The sequence below is a fragment of the Cyprinus carpio genome, unplaced genomic scaffold (genome assembly GCF_018340385.1).
Source record: "Cyprinus carpio isolate SPL01 unplaced genomic scaffold, ASM1834038v1 S000000566, whole genome shotgun sequence".
Classification (NCBI taxonomy): domain Eukaryota; kingdom Metazoa; phylum Chordata; class Actinopteri; order Cypriniformes; family Cyprinidae; genus Cyprinus; species Cyprinus carpio.
The window spans coordinates 72254-85256 of record NW_024873302.1 but is presented as its reverse complement, the minus strand read 5'-3'; the positions used below and the strand labels follow the sequence as shown (position 1 = coordinate 85256).

At 40.1% G+C, this 13003-nt stretch overlaps 4 non-coding genes across 4 annotated transcripts; all 4 read right to left on the bottom strand.

Moving 5' to 3' along the window:
* Positions 1-784: 784 nt before the first annotated feature.
* On the bottom strand, positions 785-855 carry trnag-gcc. The gene has a single exon. It is a non-coding gene; the product is annotated as a tRNA-Gly (tRNA).
* Positions 856-1245: 390 nt separating this feature from the next.
* On the bottom strand, positions 1246-1316 carry trnag-gcc. Its single transcript has one exon. It is a non-coding gene; the product is annotated as a tRNA-Gly (tRNA).
* A 760-nt stretch (positions 1317-2076) lies between these two features.
* trnag-gcc lies at positions 2077-2147 on the bottom strand. Its single transcript has one exon. It is a non-coding gene; the product is annotated as a tRNA-Gly (tRNA).
* A 176-nt stretch (positions 2148-2323) lies between these two features.
* On the bottom strand, positions 2324-2394 carry trnag-gcc. The gene has a single exon. It is a non-coding gene; the product is annotated as a tRNA-Gly (tRNA).
* Between the last annotated feature and the right edge of the window lie 10609 nt (positions 2395-13003).

Genomic DNA, 13003 nt, shown 5'->3' with positions numbered 1-13003 from the left:
AACATTTGAAGTGGATCAAAACCATTCATCAAAGTTGTCCTAAAACGTTCTTTTTAGGATAACTTAATTCTTAGGACATTTTTCAAAAAATTTTGATCCACTTCAAATGTTGACTATAAACTTATATTACATACTATACTTTGGCCCTTAATCTTTAGAATTCTCTATACAAAAAAATTATATACACATTTCAGACTGAACTGATGTAGATTGTAACCTGCCTCATAGAATATTGAATAACTAGTGCAGCATTTCAGTACCATGGACTGGGAAAGTAAAATTCAGTACCAAGGACAGCGGGCAAAAAATACTGCAATCTGATTGGTTGTGACATCATTTCCGTTCTTTGGCAAGCTGCTGCAATCTGATTGGCTGTCACTGCATCACAACTTTTCACGGCTGGCCCCCGCGTGGCAGGCGAGAATTCTACCACTGAACCACCAATGCTCGGCAAAAGGTGAATTTACTGGGATTCAGGTTTGCGAAGCCCCGCTGAAAAGCACATACAGACTGGGTTATGAGAGAACCTATCACGGCACACTCAAAAGGAGCTCCTTCAAGCCAATTACGCTTCGGTTTCATTTGAAAGAAACCCAATTCTAAAGTAACAAGATACACCGCTGTGCATTGGCCGGGAATCGAACCCAGGTCTCCCGTTTGGGAAGTGACAATTCTACCACTGAACCACCAATGCATAAATCCCAGCGCAGAGGTGCGCATTGGGTTGCAAACACAGCTGCCACTTATAAAGAACCAGAAGCCTGACGTAAAAGAGGACAGCTGCTGCATTGGCCGGGAATCGGACCCGGGTCTCCCGAGTGGCAGGCGAGAATTCTACCACTGAACCACCAATGCTCGGAGTCAATGCCTCAGCCTTGTTCTCACAATTACAGTAAAAACTGTCATTGCTTGCTGGTGTAAAATTGCTTACCGGAAGAGATAGAAGGCTACGAACTCATTTTGAAATCAAATGTCTGTTACCAGGGCAATATCGACAATTGCTACCGTTAAACAACTGAGAGATAAAATGAAGACGTTTCGCGGGCATTTGACGAACAGCAATGGTCTCATCAGTCTCTGAACGTAGGTAGCCACACCGCCAAAATGAGTACAGAATGGATCATGCGAAAATCCTTAGTGGCACATGGCTGAAAAGGCAGACGAAGCTCCCTTAAGCAAATTATGCTGCAGCTTCAAGTATCGTTTGAAAGAGCAACACATTTGACATAACAGATAAAGGCTTCCTGCATTGGCCGGGAATCGGACCCGGGTCTCTCACGTGGCAGGCGAGAATTCTACCACTGAACCACCAATGCGCTACTTGCACGTGAGGATGCGCAATTCTACAAATTAATTTGGAAAAGACGTGTCTATCACGAGGGTATTATCGGCCAATGCTAAAGATAAACAACTGACAGATAAACTGAACAAGTTCCATAGGTATTTGATGAAGAGAAATGGACAAAAGATTCTCTGAACAAAGGGGAGTGGGGGAGGTCAATATCAAAAGTGAGAGTCGTTATCTTCTGTGGCCGCCAGCTCCCTTAAGAACTACAGTGCAGCTCGGCCTCCCGGACTGCACCAGATTTGTCAGTTCTTGCTGGGAGACATTCCCCCGCTCTTCCACCAAGGCACTGTCCATCTGTGACCCTGTAGCGCTGTCTTAGGGATCTTACATTACTGCCCTTGCAGTTTATTCCACTTTCATGCAGGTCAGCATTAACCCTGGACATAAATCTTCTGGCGTATTTCAGAGACAACAAACAGGTCAGTTTACTGTCATTAGTTACTTTAACCCTGACCTTTCTTGCCTGCCGCCTGTTTATTGCCTTCAGGAATTTTTCACAGCTGCGTGAGCGCTAATTGCTTGTAATTCATCGAACAAATTCTAAAGTGCTTCCATTAATTACCTGTAAAATGCAGCACCATGAAAAGGGCACTTTTTGTGTAGTTTAGATATGTGTATGTTATATATCGAATATGCTCGACTGCCTCAACAAGACGCGCAAGATTGGAAATGCAGCTGGAGCTCCCTCAAGCAAGAACCACACACCCTAATAAAAAGGAGGCCGCCCTTGCATTGGTCGGGAATCGGACCCGGGTCTCCCGCGTGGCAGGTGAGAATTCTACCACTGAACCACCAATGCTCGGCAAAAGGTGAATTTACTGGGATTCAGGTTTGCGAAGCCCCGCTGAAAAGCACGTACAGACTGGATTATGAGAGAACCTATCACGGCACACTCAAAAGGAGCTCCTTCAAGCCAATTACGCTTCGGTTTCATTTGAAAGAACCCCAATTCTAAAGTAACAAGATACACCGCTGTGCATTGGCCGGGAATCGGACCCGGGTCTCCCGCGGGGCAGGCGAGAATTCTACCACTGAACCACCAATGCTCGGGGTCAATGTCTCAGCCTTGTTCTCACAATTACAGTAAACCCTGTCATTGCTTTCTGGTGTAAAATTGCTTACCGGAAGAGATGGAAGGCTATGAACTCATTTTGAAATCAAATGTCTATTACCAGGGCAATATTGACCATTGCTACCGTTAAACAACTGAGAGACACACTCAGACACACTTTGATTTTCCTATGCCCACAGAGTAGATAAGGATGACAGAGGTGTGGAAAAGTATTGTCTTCTTGACCTTTTGAAGTATGTGACTGAAGTTCAGAGAAAAACAGCAGCAAGATTTGTTCAGCCAATTAAATGTAATGAAACAAATAGTGATATTTTTAGGTATTGACAAGTATAAGTATCTTCTTAAATGAAACCTAAAATTCTACTTTTTTTCTTTCATGGTAGATCAAGATGCAGAAGAAAGTGCTGTTCTTCCCAGGGAGAATCTGTGTTGTGTTCCGCAAAGGACCACTCGGATTTCTCCTCCAGGAGCCATCTACAGAAGCCAGACGTATTAAGGATGATCCCACTCTGCAGGACAAGTCTGCGCCTATAAGACAGGACCTTGTGCGGCAGAATGCTCTGTCTGTGGTCGTTCAGAGAGGAGGGGATGCCTCTGACAGGACGGAGGTCCTGGGAGACTACGTCCTGCAATTTGGAAAGTATAAAGGGAAGTCTTTTAGATGGCTTTTAGAGAATGATGTAGGATACACTATGTATCTCATCAAGAATCTTCAGAAGGAGGAGGCGTCAGGCATCCCTGTGGCCGAGGGGCATGGCAAGGACAGTCTGCTGTCATTTGTTAATTATGCCCTTAGTTTTGAAGAGATCCAGTCTCTTCTCACCTATGAGGCCAGTGGAGTGGGTGTTGGGGCAGCCTCATCGGAAGATGACCAGCTGGTTGGCTTTGGTTCCCGGGCCAAGAGCACCTGGAAGGAGATATGCAGAGCTGATGGCTATGCAGACTTCATCATGAAGAAGAGCTGCGTCCCAGGGACACGCATGTACAAGCTGCAGCAATACCTGCGGAAGAGGCAGCAATCTGCCACTGCTTCCATACCTGCTGAACATACCTCAAGGGCCCCAGCAAAACCCCTGGGTAGGTTATTCTATTAATATTTGTATTCACTTTTTTTAACATTAAAATTACCATTTACGTATGACCAGTAATAGTCTTTCATGATTTTAATTCATCCTTAATTGGGCAAATAAATGATTGTCTGTGCGACAGTGATGGATGATGATGAAGAGCTGGAGAGAGCGATGTTGAGCATATCACCCTCTACGCTTCAAGTGCAGAGCTGTAAGTAGACTGTTATTACACAAACCAAATGTCAGAATTGATGATGGCCTATGGTCTATTTTGTAACTGCTGTCTCCCAATTCATATCTCTGTGTTTGTGTGTAACCAGTTGCTGTGCCAGCAGCAGTAGCAGCAGCTGCCATACCCAGAGTGTCACCAGGAGCAAAGACAGGTTTTTAAATAAGAGGTTTCAGGACTGGAGTAAGATGAATTGCCCTCCAAAACTGAACCTTGACTTAAACTGTTATATTGTTTGCGTTCTGGCCATGTTCCTCCAACAATATGGTTGTATGCTGGCATTATACTAACTGTCCTAAGGACTATGAATTCCTGCCATGATGAATTACAACCACAATGAGGGTAAGTGTGCATTTTTCTGCATTCATGTTGTTTAAAGGTACTAACACTTGAATGCATGCTTTTTCACTGAGTCATATTGCTCCTCCTGCTTAGACTAGTGAGTAGTTTTTAGGATAGTACGTTTGTTTGGCATGTCTGCAGGAATTAATTCAATTAATGTTTAATTAATTCATTAACAGTTAAGATGGACTCAAGGCGCTTTACAGAACCACTCCTTCTTAACATTAGATGAATTCATATACATAACTGGATAAAATATATTGACATGCAAGCAGCATATGTGCTTGATGCATACATGATTCCAAAGAACACGGCTTACAGTGTGCTCATGGTTACTATTAGAGGGATAGGTAGAGAAAAATAATATGGGAATGTCAATAATGGCATACATTTATATAGTATAAGTATATAGGTTTGTTACACGGTATGTAATTGTACCATAAACATTTGTAAAATTATGATAAGCAGGAGAAAGAAACATATGGCTGTTTGAGTTCCTACTAACACTAACACTATACTACTAACATATATTGTGAATTTTGAAATGACTGATGATTTTGTCTCTTATAGTTCCATCTGCGGCACTGTCCAAACCAACTCCTGATACAACTGCTGAATTGCTGGCATCACCAGTTGATGGTAATAAACAATAATCAATAATCAATAATCAATAAACAATAATCACGGTCATGTAATCAAATGTTGAGTTAATCTTGGTTACATAAAAATAATAATTGGTCTACTTGCATTCTTGTAGCTCCAGCTTCTCCAAGCCTAAAGAGGAAGACACCTGTGCCCCTACCAGCAGAACTGACGTTCCTAGTGAAGGAGACAACAGCAGAAAGGCTTAAGGCAACGCCAGGTATGTTTCCATTTTAGTGTAGGGCTGATGCTCAGTTACACATCTGCTCAGGGCATTGCAGATTTAGCTCAGTAACATTTTCACAAACACATCCTAAATTTGCCATCATATCATGATGCCAGTAGCCTGTACGAATGCAAAAATCTGCACTTTGTTTCAGAACTCTGCACAAGTGCTGCTGTCACCACTGCACGCAAAGCGCTTGCCTTTGAGGAGAGTAGTGAAAATGGTAAGAATAAACAGCATGTAGACAGCCCCTCTATTTTGTGAACTGCTGACACTAAGATATTGTCTTAACCCTGCTTTAATTATTTAATTTATTTACATTATTTCAATATTACTATGCAATCTATAATAATAATCAGGGCATTACATTCTTTTTGCCTATCCATTTTTCTTTTTAAATCCTAGTTCCCTCAGCTCAGCCACCTGTTCCTGTTCTCCTCCCTGTGCATGACCATGACATGAGCAGCTGGAGCTGTTCTCAACACCAGAAGCTGTGGATGAGGATGGAGCTTCAGGATCTCGGGCTGTGGCCTGGGTCTCGTTCAGTGCGTAACCCAGGGAACACAATTTCACTGTGGCGTCTTCCTCCACAACCTCAGCTTGTCGATATGGCGTCCGAACTCCCATCCCCTAACTTCTTCCAGCTACACCCATTTTTCATCTGGAAGCCGGAGAGTCACATCATGGTCAGGTTGAGAAACACTTACATCCTGCCTTGTCTGCATGGATGTCCTCATCCACAGGTGGTCTCTGCAGGAGTGGGCAGGCCTTGGGTGATTGTTGGCACCAGTGGTCAGTATTACATCTTGTCCTCACGACTCTGCTGCAAGGCCTGTCAGAAGAACTGGTTTGCTGACAATCCACGATGGCTTGAGAAGCTGCCCAAGCGGTTTACCAACATTCTGCCTGCATTCCTGACCTACAAGAAGGCCATCTGCAAATCTGTGATGGATGAGCTGAGGCGCACTGGCAAGTCACCAACCGATATGGCGAACCAGGTGAATGAGCTCATGCACCTCAAGTATGAACGAGCTCACCCGGCATACCTGAATGCCATAGAAAGCGTCAGGGATGCTGAGGCTGGCATATATGGACAGAGGACCATTGGGCAGTTCCTGAGGAAGGAAAACACTCCAAGTGCTTTCGGGTCATATGATGATCAAGATGGCTGGTATGGAGCCTCCGTGTCCAGCTTCTACCTGACTGACTGACTACTAGATGAGTACAAACTTCAGGGCACTTTTGGGTGGGTCTTCAGGTCTGACCACACCAGGAAAGTTGCAAGAAAAGTAACGCTGGCATCTGGGGTCATGTCCAGTTATTCAATCATGAATGAGAACTGGCTGATGGTTTTCTGGGTGATGGTTCAGTCTGAGACAGAGAGGTCCTTGGAGCCGATGTACAAGGGACTGGCCAAGAGGTACGGCGATGCTGGAATGGAAAAGGCAGGCTTCCACTGGATGGACAGGTGAGAACAGCTATCTTCTTTCATCACTGCCATGCAAACCACCAATGTCATGTCTAATAAAAAATTCTGTTAAAAAAACAAAACATTAATGATCACAAGAGAGAAAATGTAAATAATTATTATAAAGAAAACACGTAACATCAAAATATAATTAAACATAATGCAATATATTTTGATGTGACATTATCTTTATATTAATTATTTAAATTTGCTCTCTTGTGATCGGTCCATATTACATAATCAGGTGACTGTCACATGAATAACTGATTGCTGTATAAAAGGACTCTTGAGTGTTTTTGTTGTTCACACCCTGATGAAGGCTCACTGGCCATAACACGTTAGTGTGTAGTTATTTGTTTTTTTAATAAATGCTAAAGCCAGGATTGAATAAGAGCTTTTTATACCTTTTTTCTTAAATTCTTGAGTGCCTTGGATTAATGTTTTTGAATTATGAATTATCCCACACCCAAAGAGCAACAAGATATGGAATTTAGATGTGGCCTTTACACCCTGTGCAGCTTTTTGCATTCTTTGCTTTATAAAAAATCAGTTTCTTTTAAAAAAAAAAATTACATTGTTCTTCATTTTTGTGCCTTGCATTTAGGGATTGCTGTGCTCCATTTAAGATCCCAGACTGCATCCCTGGTGAACATCTAAACTGGGATGCCTGGAAGACTACCCCTTCCATTGTTGCTGGGGCCACCTCTGGACCACTGGAGAACACCTGTGCCTCACGGTCACATTTCAATAATAACATTGTGGTGAAGCTGGACTTGTTCCACTGCCTGAGGCAGGAATGCACCTCTGAGCATCACCCTCTGTTTAGTACTTTCTGCCAGCTCCTCTCCGCAGCCTTCTCTGTGGTGGATCAGGAGGACCTAGGGAGGCTCCAGGATGCCTATCAGTTCTGTGGTATCCATCCAGCCAATCCCACCAAACAGCACATACGGGAGCACTGCAGGACCAAAGTACCACAACCCACAGAGCTGCTAGACAGAGTGGAGAAAGTCCTAAAGCATTTTCACCTGGCCATGGACCCCAACAATATCCCACTATTAAAGTCATCCATGCTGAAGACGTGGCGCATACAGAGAGTGCACATTCTCCGTGGTTGCCTCAGTGACCCTGAACTCTCAGAGGGCATAATGTACCGGTATGGTGGAACTCTTCAGCTAAATCACATACCCGGTGAAGGCGCCAAAGTCCCCATCTGGATCCCTGTCAGAGGTACATCACAGCAGGAAGGGTACCACTTTCACCAGGCCCAGTGGATCACAGGGACTCATGTCTCCACTGAATTGTTCCAGGCCCAGGGCATGACAGGGGTGGCACAGTGGAACCACCAACAGCTGCTGGACCTTAAGCAGCCAGGTGTCATCCTTCCTGCTGTGTTTGATCCAGCTCTAATGGTTGAGTTAAATTCTACCTCCAAGAGAGTGACTGGGGAGGAGAAGTATCCTACACTTCATCTCTCTGACAGAGACACCGGAGAGAGGTTTGGCCTAGAGTACACAGAGCCAGGCTGCCGTCCAGTCCCTCTGGATTGGGACAAACACCGAACCCAAAAGAGAGGTGAACCAGCTGCTCTTGTGCCTTTGCCTCCTGTGCAGACACCCACTCCTGCCCAAGCCCAACCCCAACCTCCAGACACAGCACCTTCCTCCAGCCGGACACAGCTCTCCGACACAGCATCCCCTGGACCAGCATCATCCATTGGCCATTTGCTCTCTGCTGGTGAACCTCCTGCAGTGATAGGTAAATTAACAATCTTTTTAGACATAAATTTTAATGTAATAACATGATCAACTGAGGAATTATTATTGCTTTGTGTTCCAGAAATATCACATGCTGAACCTGCTGCAATCCATATGGTACAGATGTTGTCACAAGGAAGCATGGGACCTCCAGTTAAAAGGGGTAAGTTAATACCACTTTCTAAGACCATCATTTTAAATATCAGTGTAAATGACTTTTTGTACTCATCAACATCATCTCAGTAAATGAGGAAAATAACAAATAACTTTTTTCTTTGTTCTAGAAATCTCAAATACTCCACCCCTGCCCTTGCAATCCTTACCAAGGAGTGCCCGCACTGGACCAATCAAGACTGGTGGATGAGTGTTCATCTTGGACCACAAACGCTGGACATCACCAATAAAGGAGGCTATCGACAGCCTCCTAGACAATTATCATGGACAGAAAGACATGTTGAAGCTTGTGGATCAAGACTATGCAGCTATGGTCCATCGGTCTGCCACAGCTCCAAACAGTCTGCTTCACCCCACAACCAAATACCATATAGCACAGTACATGAAACACCTGGCTAAACAGGTGAACACCAGTCCAGAAAAACTTTTGGAACATTTGACAAATAGAAATGGTCTCATGAGTCTCTGAACATAGGTAGCCACACCGCCAAAATGAGTACAGAATGGATCATGTGAAAATCCTTAGTGGCACATGGCTGAAAAGGCAGATGAAGCTCCCTTAAGCAAACAGGGCGATGGCAAAGACATGGCTGAGGATAAAAGCAACAGTAAAGAACTTCAAAAAGATACTGGACAAAGAATAAAGCAAAGGAAATCAACAGAGACAAATGAGGTGAGAAGACGAAGGACTGAGATGGAAGACAATGATCAACAAAAGCATTACTCAAAGGAGGCAACGGTAATTGTTAATACTACAGAAGTAAGAGATCGAAGGGTGGAGGATGTGATAAAAGCGGTAATTGAAAAGGTTGGACTGAGTAAAGTGTTAGCGGTAAGACCAAGATTAAATAATAAGTATGAGGTAACAGTAACGGATGAAGAAGCATGTGAATTTTTAAAGGATGGACTAACAGTAAAAGGAATTGTGTGTGAAGTGAGGAATCTTCAAGAAAGAGAGTGTGTTGTTTCATTCATGCACTTACCGCCTTATGTAACAGATGAAGAAATAACGGCAAAAATTAAGAACATGGGGAGTTAAAGTTACATCTGCAATAAGGAGAAGGTACTATCCAGACACTACAATCACAGATGGAACAAGATATGTGCATGTTTAATTCCCTAAGGAGGTACTATCACTGCCTTACAGCACGAGATTTGATACTGCAGAGGGAGTGCAATATTTTAGGATCATACATGATCGTTAAATGAAAATCTGTAGATTGTGTATGAAACCGGGACACATTTTGAAGGACTGTCCAGACTTTACCTGTCGAGATTGTGGTGAAAAGGGACATTTTGCGAGGGAATGTGATGCTGTAAGATGCCCAGAGTGTCATAAAGTACTGGTGAAATGTGAATGCTGGATGGAAGAGGACATTGAAACAGATAAAGACTATGAGCAAGTAGATGAAATGGAGAAATCACAGGATGTGGACGACGCAAAGGAGGATGTACAAACAGAATAGACTGAGGAAGAAGAAGAGAATCAAAAAGGAGAAGATGCAGAAGAGGAACAGAACTACTGTGAAATGGAAAGAGAGCAAGAGGAAGAAGGACATGGAATACAAAGTGAAACCTCGAAACAAACAAGAGAGGCGGAAAGGAAAGGCAGGGAACGCAAATGATAGAGAAAGCAAAGCAAGGAGGAAAAGAAGACAACAAAAATGAATGGGAAAAGGTTACGATAACAAGAAGAAGACAACTAAAGGTAAAACCAAATTTAGAGAACGCGAAAAAGAGACATACAATAAAAGAAAAACTGAAAGAGAAAGGAATTAAAAGAAGAGACTATGGTGAGAATACTTTTGAGGTATTAATGGAGCTTGAAAAAGTTGATGAATGTTTAGAATAATATGTACTTTGCTATGTGTTATGTTTTTGAAAATTGCAACACTTAATGTAAGAGGATTACTAGAGCAAGGGAAATTTGAAAAGCTGAAACTATTGTGTAGTAAATCAAATGTTTTAGTGGTTCAGGAAACAAATTGGAGGGACGAAGTAATGGAAAGTTTAAAAAAAAAAATGGATATATAAAAAGAGATATATTTTTGATGCAAAATTTAATCCAATTCAGACGGTCAAGGTGTAATAATATGTACATTTATTAAAAAGAATATAGAGAACAGAAACCACAAATCATAACTTGGAAATAAAGTTCTGGATAATAATAACAACCTTCAAATATAGAAAATATAAATCCAATTTTAGTAAATTTTTTAATAACAATCCATTTATGATGGATTGAGCCCGTATTAATCAAAACATGAATAAAATTGTAAGTAAAACATAAACAGTTATTTGTTTTAAATCAAAAATACCAAAGTATTAAGTATTAAAATATTAAAGTATCAAAATATCAAAGTATCAAAGTATCTGAATTTCAAGGTATCTGAATTTGAATAAAAACCTGTAAGAGTTCTAAGTCTGAGTCTAAGAGTTGTCGAGTGAAGCCAAAAGAAGAGGAAGTAAGCTGAAAAGATAGAGAGACCAGAGTCTCAGAAAGTCAAAACCCTATTCTATTTTGCAGAGTCTATCTTATATACTGTTGTTCCAGACATAAATCGTCATCTGGGCTATCACTAATAACACCTGACCTTTAAAAATAGTCTAGTCAATGTCTCGATTTTGGACTTCTTCCTCTTTTAGATTCAAAGTATCATACAGATAATTCTAAGAAATATTGATACAAAAGAACAATACGTGCAGTTCAACTTCATATGCAAAACAGACTCAGCTGACTACGCAGTTAGAAATACTGTGAAATTACATATGAAATATACCATAAAGTTTACCAAAACAGTTTTGAATATAAAAATGAAACCTGTTAATATATGTATATATATATATTTATATATATATATATATATATATATATATATATATATATATATATATATATATATATATGATGACAGATCCTTACCATGAAATATTAATTTTTAACTTTTGAAATGAAACTTATCATTATGAATAGAACATATTTTGAGTACGTGACTTCTCAGAATCTCTCAACAACACTTGGGTTTAATTTAAATACGTGGACTTCTTCTCAGAATCTCTATCACCATGTGGATTTCTTAGAATCTCCACACACCAATTTTATAGTAATGGTGATGGGAGGCTAGGTAGGGGAGTAGCATTTTTAATTAAAAAGGGTGTGTGTGAAAAAGCACAAGTGGTTTATGATGATATGCAAGGAAAGTGTTTGATAGTGAAAATGATGGAGGGAGAGACAAATATCATTCTGTGTAATGTTCATGCACCTGTGGTAGAAAAAGAAAAGGTGTTATTTTTTAAGAAACTAAAAGATATTATTGTGAAATGGGAGAACATTTTAATTATGGGGGAATTTAACACTACGTTTAGCAAGATGGATATTGCAGATGGGATGGTGTTTAAATCTGATAGTGGAAGGAAGGAATTAAAAAGTCTAATGGTAGAAAAAAACTTAGTGGATGTATGGAGAGAAAGAAACAAAGGGATACGAGAATTCTCAAGGCAACAGGTGGTGAAGAATTTTATATGCAGAAGTAGAATAGATTTCTTGATAAGTAAAAGGGAAATGTTGAAGTTAATATACTATATTTTATAAGGAAACAGTATTAAGTGATCATAAAGTTGTATGTATACAAGTTGATATGAATGATGTTAAAAGAGGGCTGGGAATATGGATGTTAAACACTGAGATATTAAAAGATGAAAATTTTCAGGAAAAAATAGAGGTATTAATAAAGAAGGAACAGGGAAATCAGATGTATAAGGATGAAAAGAGAATTTGGTGGGATAATTTAAAATATGACATTGGAAAATGTGCAAGAGAATATAGTAAAATAATACTGAAAATTAAAAAAAGAAAAGAAAAAGAAATAAGAATAGAATTAAGAGATGAGCTGAGTAAGGAGGTTGTCAATTTACAAAAAACAGTAATGTTGGAGGAAAAATTAAAAGAAATAGAAGACAAACAATATAAAGGAGCAATGATAAGAAGTAAAGCAAAATACTTAGTGGAAGGTGAAAAATGTGCAAGGTTCTTTTTTAATATGGAAAAAAAACAGACAGAGAGCAGGAATGATTAAAGAATTAATAGGAAAAGGAGGATGAAAGGTAAAAGAAAAAAGAAGAAGTTTTAAAAGAAATAAAAGATTATTATGAAAGTTTGTTTAAAAGGCAAGGAGTGGGTAGAGAAGAAATTGAATTTTTGGTAGGGAAAATCAAAATAAAGATAGATAATGGTGATAAAAAATTTATGTGAAAGGGGAATTGAAAAATAAGAAATAGAGGAAGCAATCATGCAGTTAAATAATGGTAAAAGCCCAGGAAAAAATGGTCTTCCAATTGAATTTTATAAGGTTTTTAGAAAAGTACTGACACCAATTTTAAAAGATGTGTATGACGAAATTTTTCTTTTCAATCACTTACCAGTTATTTTATGGGGATAGGATTAGTTAAATTAATTTATTAAAGAAAGGGGGACATTGCAGATCTAAAAAATTATAGACCAATAACTATGTTAAATACAGATTTTAAAATTTTATCAAAGATTTTAGCTAACAGACTGAAGAACATTTTACCAAATATAAAAAAACAAACAAAAAAAAAACAGGCATATGCAATACCAGGAAGCGATATTACAGATACTATTAGTAGTATGAGATGTTTTACAACAGTTGGTTTTGGT